Source organism: Schistocerca americana, chromosome 6, assembly GCF_021461395.2.
Source record: "Schistocerca americana isolate TAMUIC-IGC-003095 chromosome 6, iqSchAmer2.1, whole genome shotgun sequence".
In the NCBI taxonomy this organism is placed as follows: Eukaryota; Metazoa; Arthropoda; class Insecta; order Orthoptera; family Acrididae; genus Schistocerca; species Schistocerca americana.
The window spans coordinates 352,465,562-352,479,045 of NC_060124.1; the positions used below are offsets into that span (position 1 = coordinate 352,465,562).

Consider the following 13,484-nt stretch of genomic DNA (forward strand, 5'->3'; position numbering starts at 1 on the left):
ACACATTGACACCGGTGTGTCAGACCCACCATACTTGCTCCGGACACTGCGAGAGGGCTGTACAAGCAATGATCACACGCACGGCACAGCAGACACACCAGGAACCGCGGTGTTGGCCGTCGAATGGCGCTAGCTGCACAGCATTTGTGCACCGCCGCCGTCAGTGTCAGCCAGTTTGCCGTGGCATACGGAGCTCCATCGCAGTCTTTAACACTGGTAGCATGCCGTGACAGCGTGGACGTGAACCGTATGTGCAGTTGACGGACTTTGAGCGAGGGCGTATAGTGGGCATGCGGGAGGCCGGGTAGACGTACCGCCGAATTGCTCAACACGTGGGGCGTGAGGTCTCCACAGTACATCAATGTTGTCGCCAGTGGTCGGCGGAAGGTGCACGTGCCCGTCGACCTGGGACCGGACCGCAGCGACGCACGGATGCACGCCAAGACCGTAGGATCCTACGCAGTGCCATAGGGGACCGCACCGCCACTTCCCAGCAAATTAGGGACACTGTTGCGCCTGGGGTATCGGCGAGGACCATTCGCAACCGTCTCCATGAAGCTGGGCTACGGTCCCGCACACCGTTAGGCCGTCTTCCGCTCACGCCCCAACATCGTGCAGCCCGCCTCCAGTGGTGTCGCGACAGGCGTGAATGGAGGGACGAATGGAGACGTGTCGTCTTCAGCGATGAGAGTCGCTTCTGCCTTGGTGCCAATGATGGTCGTATGCGTGTTTGGCGCCGTGCAGGTGAGCGCCACAATCAGGACTGCATACGACCGAGGCACACAGGGCCAACACCCGGCATCATGGTGTGGGGAGTGATCTCCTACACTGGCCGCACACCACTGGTGATCGTCGAGGGGACACTGAATAGTGCACGGTACATCCAAACCGTCATCGAACCCATCGTTCTACCATTCCTAGACCGGCAAGGGAACTTGCTGTTCCAACAGGACAATGCACGTCAGCATGTATCCCATGCCACCCAACGTGCTCTAGAAGGTGTAAGTCAACTACCCTGGCCAGCAAGATCTCCGGATTTGTCCCCCATTGAGCGTGTTTGGGACTGGATATAGCGTCGTCTCACGCGGTCTGCACGTCCAGCACGAACGCTGGTCCAGCTGAAGCGCCAGGTGGAAATGACATGGCAAGCCGTTCCACAGGACTACATCGAACATCTCTACGATCGTCTCCATGGGAGAATAGCAGCCTGCATTGCTGCGAAAGGTGGATATACACTGTACTAGTGCCGACATTGTGCATGCTCTGTTGCCTGTGTCTATGTGCCTGTGGTTCTGTCAGTGTGATCATGTGATGTATCTGACCCCAGGAATGTGACAATAAAGTTTCCCCTTCCTGGGACAATGAATTCACGGTGTTCTTATTTCAATTTCCAGGAGTGTAGTTAGCGAATCTACAACCTGATCATACGAAAGTTCAGTGAACTGCGGCGTTTTGAAATAATTTCTGAATGAGGTGAAACACTGCATTTCCTACCATTGACAAAAAGTAATGGAGTTTCACAGTACCTGGTACGTTGTGAGCAGTTACGTGGGCTTCAAACTGTTGCAACCACTCGAGTCATTTCTCTTGTTGTTCACTAAACTAGCGAGACGGTGGTATGGCACTCGCAGCTACAGTAGGTGTATTTTCCGCTGCATTAGTAATTTGGGTCGCGAGGAGCTGCTGTATCGTGTTGAGCAGTGTGGCAATTTGTTGGGTCTGAAATTGAAACATCTGTGTTAGCCACGTTGCATCTATCGTTTGCAGCTGTGGCGCCCGAGCAGGGGGTGGGGTGAAGGATTGCTCATACCGGAAGAGACAAATGCAGTAAACAGGCAAAGCAAGTAATGAAAATAAGCATACAAGCAAAGAAAACTGCAGGAAAGCCCACCTGAAAACATTAGTAGAAACGTGATAAGAGACACTATTAAAGCAATTACACAAAGTTGAATTAAGGCACCACCAAAACAGAAAAGAAAACCCATGGCCGTCAGGCACTGCGTTCTGTGTATAGTCGTCGCCAGTATTGAATCCTGCCTAGTTGTCAAGGATGGGGTATCTAAGAAAATTTGCATCTCGGATTGCTAGACAACAACTTGAGCAAATCGTATTAATGGCGTTTATTACGAAATTTATCAGTGATCATACTTAGCTTTGACAGTAACACAGAAGTACCGCAAGCAAAGAGTGACATGCAAATAAGAAATCGCTTCAGTATATGCAATTATCAAGTCGCTGATTTTGAAGTGCCTAGTCTCGACGCTGCTGTAGAAGTGGGCCGTGACCAGTCATCGCGGCGCTTACGTGCTCTTCGCATAGAGGTCATTGCCGTCGCGTTTTCGTCCTGGAGAGAGGTCAGTCAGCGTGCATTTGGTTGATGTCTTCTTCACAGCCTTCTCTGCTTTCTCGTTTCCGACTGGCGCGCTGGCACTTCACTTTAAGTCAGTAACACCAACCAAGGAAAAAAAAAACAGACAAACAAAGAGACAAACAGCGGCCGAACAGACCGTGAATGCCCTACACTACTTAGGAGCCGCCATGCTATCCTCAGCCCGTAGGGTTCACCGGATGTGGATACAGCGCGGCATCTGGTCGGCGTAGTGTTCTTCTGGCTGTTGTTAGTTTTCGTGACCATGTAATGTATTTAAATTTTGTACTGGGATACATTCACGTTGGACGCCACACTTTTAGAATTATTAAAAAACGCATTTTAAGGTCACTTCTATACGTTTGTCTTTAATAATTTGAAAACTACAGCCTCTTCTGAGAGTGTAAACTGGTACGGAATTTAGCTGCATTACATTTCCTACAAAGAGGTCGTGTTCATTTTTTGTGTACGACATGTAGTTTGTGCTTAACTAGCGAGGGAATTTGATAATCTTACTTGTAATATTTTTGAAGGCGCTGTGGTTATCATGACACCCTGGGTATAATCACCTTGTATATTTCTTCCAAATGTTGTTTGCGGTACTGTCGAAAGTATCAGCCATGGCATCATAAAAATTCAAGGTATACACGTAGCAACTATCTCTACGTTTTACAAGTTACCCGTTCTAATTCGTAGTGACAGCTCTCGCCAAAGTAATAGTAAAACCAAACTTTTTCCAGTCGCATCACTTTAAGTATCGAATATAGCAAAAATAAACCTCCGATACTTCTGGAGTGCAGTAAATCTCAAACAAAGAATACAGATACGTACTTTAAGTGTTAAAAGCACCAAAATCAAAAGAGCATCTAGCAACAGGATTCATTTAGCATTAGTAAAAGAAAATGTAGTATGGAATGCATAGTTAAGGTTTTTTCCATAACTTTTCTGAATTTCAGAATTCACGTTTATCGTGAGGCACTATAAGTGACATAGAAATTAAAATAAAATGAATGGAAGATAATCAGGAAACTAAAATGTACGAGATAGGAACTCAAATTAGGATCAAGTAGGGGGCTAACCCTTAATACTCAACTGTCGTTTAGAACAGTGGTAGCTGAACAACCATTCACTGATAAATTTTAAAAGATGAGTAGCGTAAGACTGGCAGGTGCTGGAAAGAAATGACACAGTGAAATCATGGGACGTCTTTGTAGGATCAAAACTAAAGTACCGATAATTTATCAAGCTTATACGCAATCTCCGAACGTTAAACGACGACGGAAGTGAAGGCACTTTAAAATTAAAATACTATTCCAGCTCGAAACTGTGTGTCTGCCCCTTCTTAAAGCCGTTCCCATACACCGCTCCCTCGAGCTGAAGCACATTTTTTAATGGTGACTTATGGCATCATCAGTACGCTCTCAACCATGTCATGCCTCATATTACGATACGAATTCTAATTTCATTTACTTTTTATATACAATCTAAGACCTAAAAAATTTGCACACCACGAAGGACTTATCCGAACGAGACGAAAAACGCATAAGTCTATCTCTCGCCCTTACGTAAGCAGTTATTCTGCACCGCAATGATTGAGAGGGTTGTTGAATGTGCCCCTGGGGGATACCGTGCCAAATTCTATTCAGTTGGTGCGTTAGATCATCAAAATGTGAAGATGGTTGGGGGGCTCCCCCCCCCCCCCCCCATATTGCTCCATACGTTCTCCGCTGGGAAGAGATCCATCCCCTTGCAGGTCAAGTTAGAACGAAGACAAGCAGAAAAACTCTCACAATATGAGGGCCGGCGTTATCCTGCTGAAATATAAAGCCCACGATGGCTTGCCGTGAAGAGCAACAGGACTAGGGGTAAAATATCTCCGACGTACCGCTGTGCTATAAGGGTGTCGCGGATGAGAACCAAAGAAATGAAATGGCACCCAGACCATAAACCTTGTACGGCGGGAGAGAGTAAGGTTGGTATCCAACTGTCCAGGGCGTCTCCACAGTCGTCTTCACTTGTGATCGGGGCTCTGTCCAAAGCGGGACACATAATCAAAGACCGATCTACTCCAGTCAGTGAGATGCACTGTCTACAAATTAGTCCCCTTCTTTAATAAACTTTATACCAAATGAATAACGTTTTCCTTAACAGTGGACTATATTAGTGAGGTATGGCTATACTCGAGTAGTGACGTAAGCAACACAAATATTTTAGATCCACTTTTTTATGCACAACGTGATAGATACTACATCTTATAGGATATTAAGAGAACTGACTCAATATTCAGTGTACAAAGTGTCTCGTGACAGTGCAGTCCTGAGCTCACTCTATCTTCTTTTAGTAACCGCCACTGCAGCTGTCTTCTTCGATGCTTAATCACTGGACCACGCCCCTTCTGGATAGGGGAGTTAGAGTAGGTCCGAGTTAGTCCTGTCTGTCGTAAGAGGCGACTAAAAGGAGTCTCCCACTTTTCGGCCTAGTTATACATGGTCCTTTTTTAGGGTTTAATCTCCAAATCTTCCAAATTTTTCTGAAGTGTGGGCCACGTGGGAAAGGATGTATTACATGGTGCGTCATATACACCTCGTTCATTATATCTTCCTTAAATATTATTTCATGGGTCTGCAACTCCACCCATATTCCCTCTATTAGGACGGGGACACCTTATCGGATCCATCATCTCCATGTATTGTCCACAGTGCTCTTTTTCTGCATGACAATACTGGACTTGCATGCACCCAGTATCATGCATAGTAGCCAGTCCTTCGTGGAGGGACTGTCATGTACCCTCTTGGTTGAAGCCCCAGACTACACAGGGATCGCATTGCTGATACCTGAGCTGCAACATCACATGCATCCCAAGGAGTAGATACCCATCGTCTTGGGGCTTCAGGTCTCCTAGCCGAAGCCATCGCGCCAGGTGACCTCTGCTCTGGCTGGGAGGCACCCATGGGACAGCCCCTGATCTGAGTGCGTGACATCAGAGTGGATGACGACAATGAAGTGGGCCAAGTCATCTTTTGCTGTGGACCAAATGGCGCCAGTAGTCTCAGATAGGGAAGGTTGAGTTAATACTGAGAAGTATGACCGCAAATCATTCCCTCAATAGCTACACCATGGGTGGGGGGGGGGGGGGGGGGAGGGAGGGGGACGTAGGTCTACAAACAGAAGACAGCCATTTTCACAGAATCGATGGAACTCCTTCAGGCTATAAGAACTCTAATATTTGTTGAATACCTGGACGATAAAATTGGGGAAGTGACAGTATTGTCCTAAATGAGCGTCGGTCGGTCCTGATTTACACAGAATCCCTAGCCCAGTCATGTGAAGTACTCGGCTGTGACAAGCTGGGTACCTCCCCATAAGAGCCTCAACACAGACCAGGTAGTTATTTTTCATCACGACCTCCTAATGCAGTCTGACATCGAGCTATGTACCAATTTAAAACCATTGAGTGTTCACGTCGTCCGGCATATCTGCAGGTGGCATAAAGGTAATAGGGTTTTTACCTGTGCCTTCATCTTGTCCTTTGAGGATGGTTCATTATCTGAAAAGAACAATGAGATGGTGTACTGTAGTAACATATAATCATACCGTCCTCCCGCTATTCAGTACTTTAATTGCTGAAAATTTGGGTTCACGTCTTCTTAGTGCAATTAGAGTGCCATGTGTAGAGGCTGTGGACGTCAACTGAATCTGATTATTCCACGTACCCCTCCTCCCACCTGTATCAAATGCAGAGATGTAGAGAGCACCTCTCCCTTCTGCTTGCTGGACTGTGCGGTTCTCCAAAAGAAGGGGAAAATTACTTAGTACAGTACCTTGGACTGGCTGTTACAGAGAGGCTAAATTGAAATACCAATGGTTGAACCCCTTTTGACTGCTATTTTCTTACGCTGCCAGTACTACGACGTCGCCCTCATTGACGACATTACGCTCCTCATCTATGCCTTCTCCAGTGGCGGCTCACGGCCACATATCTACATCGCCCCTGCCCGTAGTTGGGGCCACATCTCCTTCTGTTGCTCCAAAAACATCTACTTTGGCAGAATCGCTCCCAAACGCCAGGGACATTGGTCCCCTGCCCCCGCCAGGAGAAGCAACAGCTTCCTCTGGCTCCTCTCACACAGAAGGGATCCATTACGAATCTACCTTATACGGTCTCCACCATGATGAAGTGGACAGAAGCCAGTGGCTGATGGGGCCACTAGCTTCTGGTCAAGAGGCTTCACGGTCTTCCTCTGGGCCTGGTTACCTCAGAGACGCCCTCCCAGCATGCCCCTACATAGTGGCAAGAGGACAAACAAAGAGGACATCTGTTAAGAAATGGGAGACTCTGGTGGCCCCCACACCACCACTCCCTAATGGTTCCCATCTTAGGATGAGGTGGAGATTCTTGCATCCCCCAAGGTCCTAGATCTCGCCAGCGACTCAGACCCAGTGGTAATGGATGCCAGCACGCAACTGGTGGCGGCAGGTGACCCTGAGGCATAAACTGCCTCTTTGGTCACTTCATACTATCCAAGACGACAGAGAGCCTCATCCTCCAGTGGAATTGGGACGGTTTATTCTCCCATCTGGTTGAGTTATAACAAGACTTAGGCATTACACCTACCTTTTCTCGTTGCCCTTCTGGAAACATTGTTTCTGATAATGCAGACCCCCACCCTTTGTGGCAAAACTGCGATGACTTTAACAGGTTGTCAGGTGGCGAGTGTATCTATGTTCTTACCTCTGCATGTAGCGAACCTGTGCAGAACACGCCTTTAGTAATTGTGGCTGCCAGGGTGAGCACAACACAGAACAATACCATGTCGAGCATCTACCTTCCTCGAGATGATGAAGTGCTGCACCATGTATTATGTGCACTTATTTCCCTGCTCCTCCACCCCACCTTATCTACTTCTCGGTGATTTTAATGCCCTTAACCCTTTGTGGCGTGGAACCAAGATCACTGGCCGCGGTCAAGATGTCGGTGACTCAACTCGAATTTTGCTTCCTAAATACAGGTGTCCCCACTCATTTCAGTGTGGCACATGGAATATACTTAGCCATTGATCTATCAGCTTGCAGTCCTGGCGTTCCACCGTCTATCCACTGGAGAGCTCATGATGACATGTGTTGTAGTAACCACTTTCCACCCTTCACATCACTGCCTCTCAGATGCGCTCTTACCAAGGCTGACTGTGATGCTTTAACCCTACTACCACTGTTGGATTCCTGTTGCATGACGACATCGAAGAGGTGACCCAGACTATTGTTACTATCAATGTTGCAACAGCTGAATTGGTGAATTGGCAACCCCTTGTTCCTCAGGTTTCCCCCAGTGGAAGGCAAAACCATTGCGGTTATCGGAAACTGCATATGCCATTGAACACTGTAGTCAGTCCTGCGTTGTCATAAAATTACAATTAAATCAATAACATTAGCTGCTGACGGTCGTTGACATACATCAACGGGGTCAGTTGAAAATGTGTGCCCCGACTGGGATTCGAACCCGGGTTCTCCTGCTTACATGGCAGATGCTCTGTCCATCTGAGCCACCGAAGGCCCAGAGGATAGTGCGACTGCAAGGATTTATCGCCGCCACGCTCCCCGTGAGACCTACATTCTCAACTTAATGTCCACACACTACATTCGTAGTACCCTGCCATTATATCCATTACTCGCGGCGGACAATCCACCGAGTCCCGTAAGTGTTCAGGCAAATCGTGTGCATCCGCAGTGAAGGTCATCAGCCGGTTAGCCTTAAGCGATATGCCGGCCGAAGTGGCCGTGCGGTTAAAGGCGCTGCAGTCTGGAACCGCAAGACCGCTACGGTCGCAGGTTCGAATCCTGCCTCGGGCATGCATGTTTGTGATGTCCTTAGGTTAGTTAGGTTTAACTAGTTCTAAGTTCTAGGGGACTAATGACCTCAGCAGTTGAGTCCCATAGTGCTCAGAGCCATTTGAACCATTTGAACCTTAAGCGATATGAAGATAGCATCTGTTCTTTCAGACATGTCTGAAGTTTCATTACTCTACATTAGTTACTTTTTGGTGCTGCGTTTTTCCCCATCAGTGTACATACTTTATTCTGTGGGTTTGTTAAATCGCCTTCTAAGGTAACTTATTAATAGTGACAAAGAAACAACGACGCAGACTAGTGTTACGTTAGCAGCAAGACAGATCACAAAACCGTAGCCTACCCTATTGCACCAAATGTAAGAAGACACCTTATAAAGGCACATTTGCATGCCAAGCGTGAGTTTCCTCGGAAACGCGAAATATTAATTAAATAAATAATCAGTGACAAATAAATAAAGCCTATGGCACACAACTGCAGCGCTGTGTCGCTGATAAAACAAAAGCACAATTACGTTACTCTTATGTTTGATTAAGAAAGTGGGAGCTCTGGTTGAAGTGGTGCGAGAAGCACGTATTTTTTTTATTGTCTGGCACACCGCCATATTTCATGTTATAGAAGAATACTGCGAGTTGCAACCACACTAGGCACTCGATTCTGTAAAGAATTTATATTTATAAAAGTAAGTAGGATTATGAACTGTAGGCTTATTCATTGAATATATCTGATTTAACTAACTGTGTAACTTTTTTATGTTTAGTAGACAATCACCTCTGTACGACGTATTGGCATGGCTGGCAAATTATTGTAATATTGAGATTTAGATTATGAGTCCGCACCTACCGCAGCAGTCTTTGGAAACGATTTAATTACGAAGTCCGATTATTTCAGTTTTATTTCACGGTCAACTACGAGTAACATTGCCTTTACGAAAAAGCCATTGTCAAGCGTCTGATAACGAATAATTAAACGTCCACGTTCCAGATAAGCAAATACAATTGCAATCACAATCACCATCATACAGATAGAATAATTAATATTTAAATAACAATATATTTTTTTTATTTATTTTATTTATTTTGTTGAGTTATAACAAGACTTAGGCATTACACCTACCTTTTCTCGTTGCCCTACTGGAAACATTGTTTCTGACAATGCAGACCCCCACCCTTTGTGGCAAAACTGCGATGACTTTAACAGGTTGTCAGGTGGCGAGTGTATCTATGTTCTTACCTCTGCATGTAGCGAACCTGTGCAGAACACGCCTTTAGTAATTGTGGCTGCCAGGGTGAGCACAACACAGAACAATACCATGTCGAGCATCTACCTTCCTCGAGATGATGAAGTGCTGCACCATGTATTATGTGCACTTATTTCCCTGCTCCTCCACCCCACCTTATCTACTTCTCGGTGATTTTAATGCCCTTAACCCTTTGTGGCGTGGAACCAAGATCACTGGCCGCGGTCAAGATGTCGGTGACTCAACTCGAATTTTGCTTCCTAAATACAGGTGTCCCCACTCATTTCAGTGTGGCACATGGAATATACTTAGCCATTGATCTATCAGCTTGCAGTCCTGGCGTTCCACCGTCTATCCACTGGAGAGCTCATGATGACATGTGTTGTAGTAACCACTTTCCACCCTTCACATCACTGCCTCTCAGATGCGCTCTTACCAAGGCTGACTGTGATGCTTTAACCCTACTACCACTGTTGGATTCTTTGTTGCATGACGACATCAAAGAGGTGACCCAGACTATTGTTACTACCATTGTTGCAACAGCTGAATTGGTGAATTGGCAACCCCTTGTTCCTCAGGTTTCCCCCAGTGGAAGGCAAAACCATTGCGGTTATCGGAAACTGCATATGCCATTGAACACTGTAGTCAGTCCTGCATTGTCATAAAATTACAATTAAATCAATAACATTAGCTGCTGACGGTCGTTGACATACATCAACGGGGTCAGTTGAAAATGTGTGCCCCGACTGGGATTCGAACCCGGGTTCTCCTGCTTACATGGCAGACGCTCTGTCCATCTGAGCCACCGAAGGCCCAGAGGATAGTGCGACTGCAAGGATTTATCGCCGCCACGCTCCCCGTGAGACCTACATTCTCAACTTAATGTCCACACACTACATTCGTAGTGCCCCTGCCATTATACCCATTACTCGCGGCGGACAATCCACCGAGTCCCGTAAGTGTTCAGGCAAATCGTGTGCATCCGCAGTGAAGGTCATCAGCCGGTTAGCCTTAAGCGATATGAAGATAGCATCTGTTCTTTCGGACATGTCCGAAGTTTCATTACTCTACATTAGTTACTTTTTGGTGCTGCGTTTTTCCCCGTCAGTGTACATACTTTATTCTGTGGGTTTCTTAAATCGCCTTCTAAGGTAACTTATTAATAGTGACAAAGAAACAACGACGCAGACTAGTGTTACGTTAGCAGCAAGACAGATCACAAAACCGTAGCCTACCCTATTGCACCAAATGTAAGAAGACACCTGACCCCGATATATGTAGGTATTGCTACTATCGTATATGCTGACCTATGACACCTGCCGTGAAGCGATACCAGACTGAAAACACTGTGCGCTGAACTTAATCCGGACTTATTGCTACACAGGTTCGTGTTTCGAGGCGTTTCATATCTCCCAGGGTCCTCGTTGTTTCCTGGTGGATGTCTTGTTTTCAATTTCTTCGCATGAAAGTCGAGGTCTCTTACACCTGGGGACCGTACAGAATATTTTGCGTTTGCCGACGACTATCCAAATTTAACCGTCATGGAGCGTGGCAGTGGAGGATCGGATGGACAATTTCCAATTCATCATTTATAAATATGGGAGCAAATCTAAACAATAAACGTAAGAGCAACTTTACCGTGGCTGATGACAAGACTTTGATCTCTAAACTCTTTTTATCACATTTTATCATAAGAAAAGAATTTCTTAACAACACAGCCTCAAGTTGAAATATACTAAATGACAGTTAACAATAAGGAAATTAATGCCTGTTTTCCAAACTGTAGTAAAATATGTATGACTGTAATGTCTCACGCACATTATACAAAAAATGTAACGAAACTCAGACCTGCATACTATAAGGCACAACGTTTAATCAAAGGCTATACCAAAACTGAGTGCAAAGGATGAATATAAAAATGCTGTCATGAATAATATTTAAATTGACGGGTACTGCAAATTTGCATACAGTGAATCGTGAAAGGCATTTACAATCTATCATTAGTTCTTTTAAACAAACGTTCAAGTGAAAACTTTACAAAATACAAAAGAGCATAACTCATGTTAATTTTAGCACAACCAGCGAACTGTACTGCACATTCACAAGCCCACAAGAATTTTTTTTAAAATACATATCTAAGACTAACCTGCGAAATGAACATCATGATATGTACATCAATTAGCTTAACAAGAGAGTCTTCACACATCATTGGCGCACTACACATTACTGAATCGAACAGTAGCAACCTGTGATCAATTGCTTCTTATATATGGAACCATCTGATAGACGGCCTCAGCGCTAAATCATAATAAATATTTAACGTCAGTGGAAGGGCAGGATGCTTGACTATTTAACAGCTCTATAAAACATAAGGCCTTTGAAGCATGTAAAAGACATTGCCACAGACACTGTTACACGAACGAAAACCAAAGCTAGATACTTAATTCTGCCAACAGGGGCGCACAAAGAAAGAAGTTTTACATTCTAAAACAGGCATCTCCCTCGTGTTGAAGCCCCATGAACTGATATACAAAGTTCATCAGGAACACTAGCTCAGGAGCAGCTGGTATTACTAACATGGCTCATTCAAGTAGACAAACATGATATCAAAGACATCAGAGAAAGATCTAAAACACTGTACCGACCGCAATGGGCAACAAAATAATGTCGCCCACACTCACGGTCGACCTTTTCTAGCCGCAGTTGAGCACCATGCCAATCTAATGAAATCATTTTACCCTCCACATCGACAGGACGTGACAGACTTAGCATGTACCCGGATGCCGTATCTCCGCCCCCCCCCCCCCCTCACCCCTCTGGCTCACCGCTCACAAGAAAACACACACACACACACACACACACACACACACAGTGAGAAAGTGACATGCCGACAGCTTGTATCAGTGGTTGGCGAGTTCGCAATGTCCATCCTGCATCGTATTTGGTACACGGCACCAAAGTAATGACACGCAGATAGCCTGCATTCAGTTCTACTTACGCACGACATTCATACGGGAGCCATACTGCATGCATAACAGTGAGAAGAGGCAGACAAATCGCTCCAACGCACCATGTATTCGCTTATTCGTTCGTACGTCGACTGCCTCCAGAGCAGCTACTGTGCGATGACTCAGAAATACTGCGGCATTTTATCTGTTAGGAACTGTATATACTGTTATTTATAGTCCCCTCAGTGATGTTGTTCTTGAAGAGCACGCAGTAAAACGTTGAGATAACGGTGTTTTTCATCCACGTTTCTCAATCAATGTGGATTTGAAACTAATGAGGAATGCGTATTGTGAATCTTTTGGCCTATGCTTTGCAAAGCATGCTTCATCCGTAAAAAGACTTGCATTGAATAGTTAGGTCGCTTTGAAATTGTTATATACAAAACTCTATAAATATAACTGATGCTGAAAATCATTGACATTAAATTGTCGATGGACGAAATGTGAAAAAGATAAAATGTACTGGAATGCAGTATACACTTAACACTCCTTTGGTTGATCTCACTCATACATTTCGTCTGCCTTGTAGTCACCTATGGATGGTTCGTTATCATTGCTGTTCGGTTTCGTTGGTGTATTTTAATTTACACTTTTACACTGAAAATTTTATATTGTTTTTGGATTACATTCAACGTCTGCCATTGGGGATACCTCTGTGCTCACCATATCCTTGCGAAGAGCTGGTTGGCGCCTCTCAGAGGTAACTTTGTCACAGGCCGGGTTATTTTAACTGCTTGCGGTCGTCATCGTGACGTCAATGTTTTCCTGTTGTTTTTTGTAGTAACTGGGGTCCCTTTCTCGTGTCATGCATGGCTATCGAAAGTGTATCTACCATATTTGAATAAGTCTCCGCCTTCGTGGTCGTGGGCTTGTGTCTCTGAGCTGGCGTGTTTCCCTTTCTGCTGCCTCCGTGGTTGATGCTGTGCCTGTCAGTATTTAGTTTCATCAAAGAAATGCTTAGTTATAAAATTGTGAGAACCTTTTGATATGTGTAAGTGAAGTGCTGGTTACCATTCGGGAGATC

The 13,484-nt window shown here is 45.3% G+C and overlaps 1 non-coding gene across 1 annotated transcript; it reads right to left on the reverse strand.

Moving 5' to 3' along the window:
- Positions 1-10,190: 10,190 nt before the first annotated feature.
- Positions 10,191-10,265, reverse strand: Trnat-ugu. Its single transcript has one exon. It is a non-coding gene; the product is annotated as a tRNA-Thr (tRNA).
- Between the last annotated feature and the right edge of the window lie 3,219 nt (positions 10,266-13,484).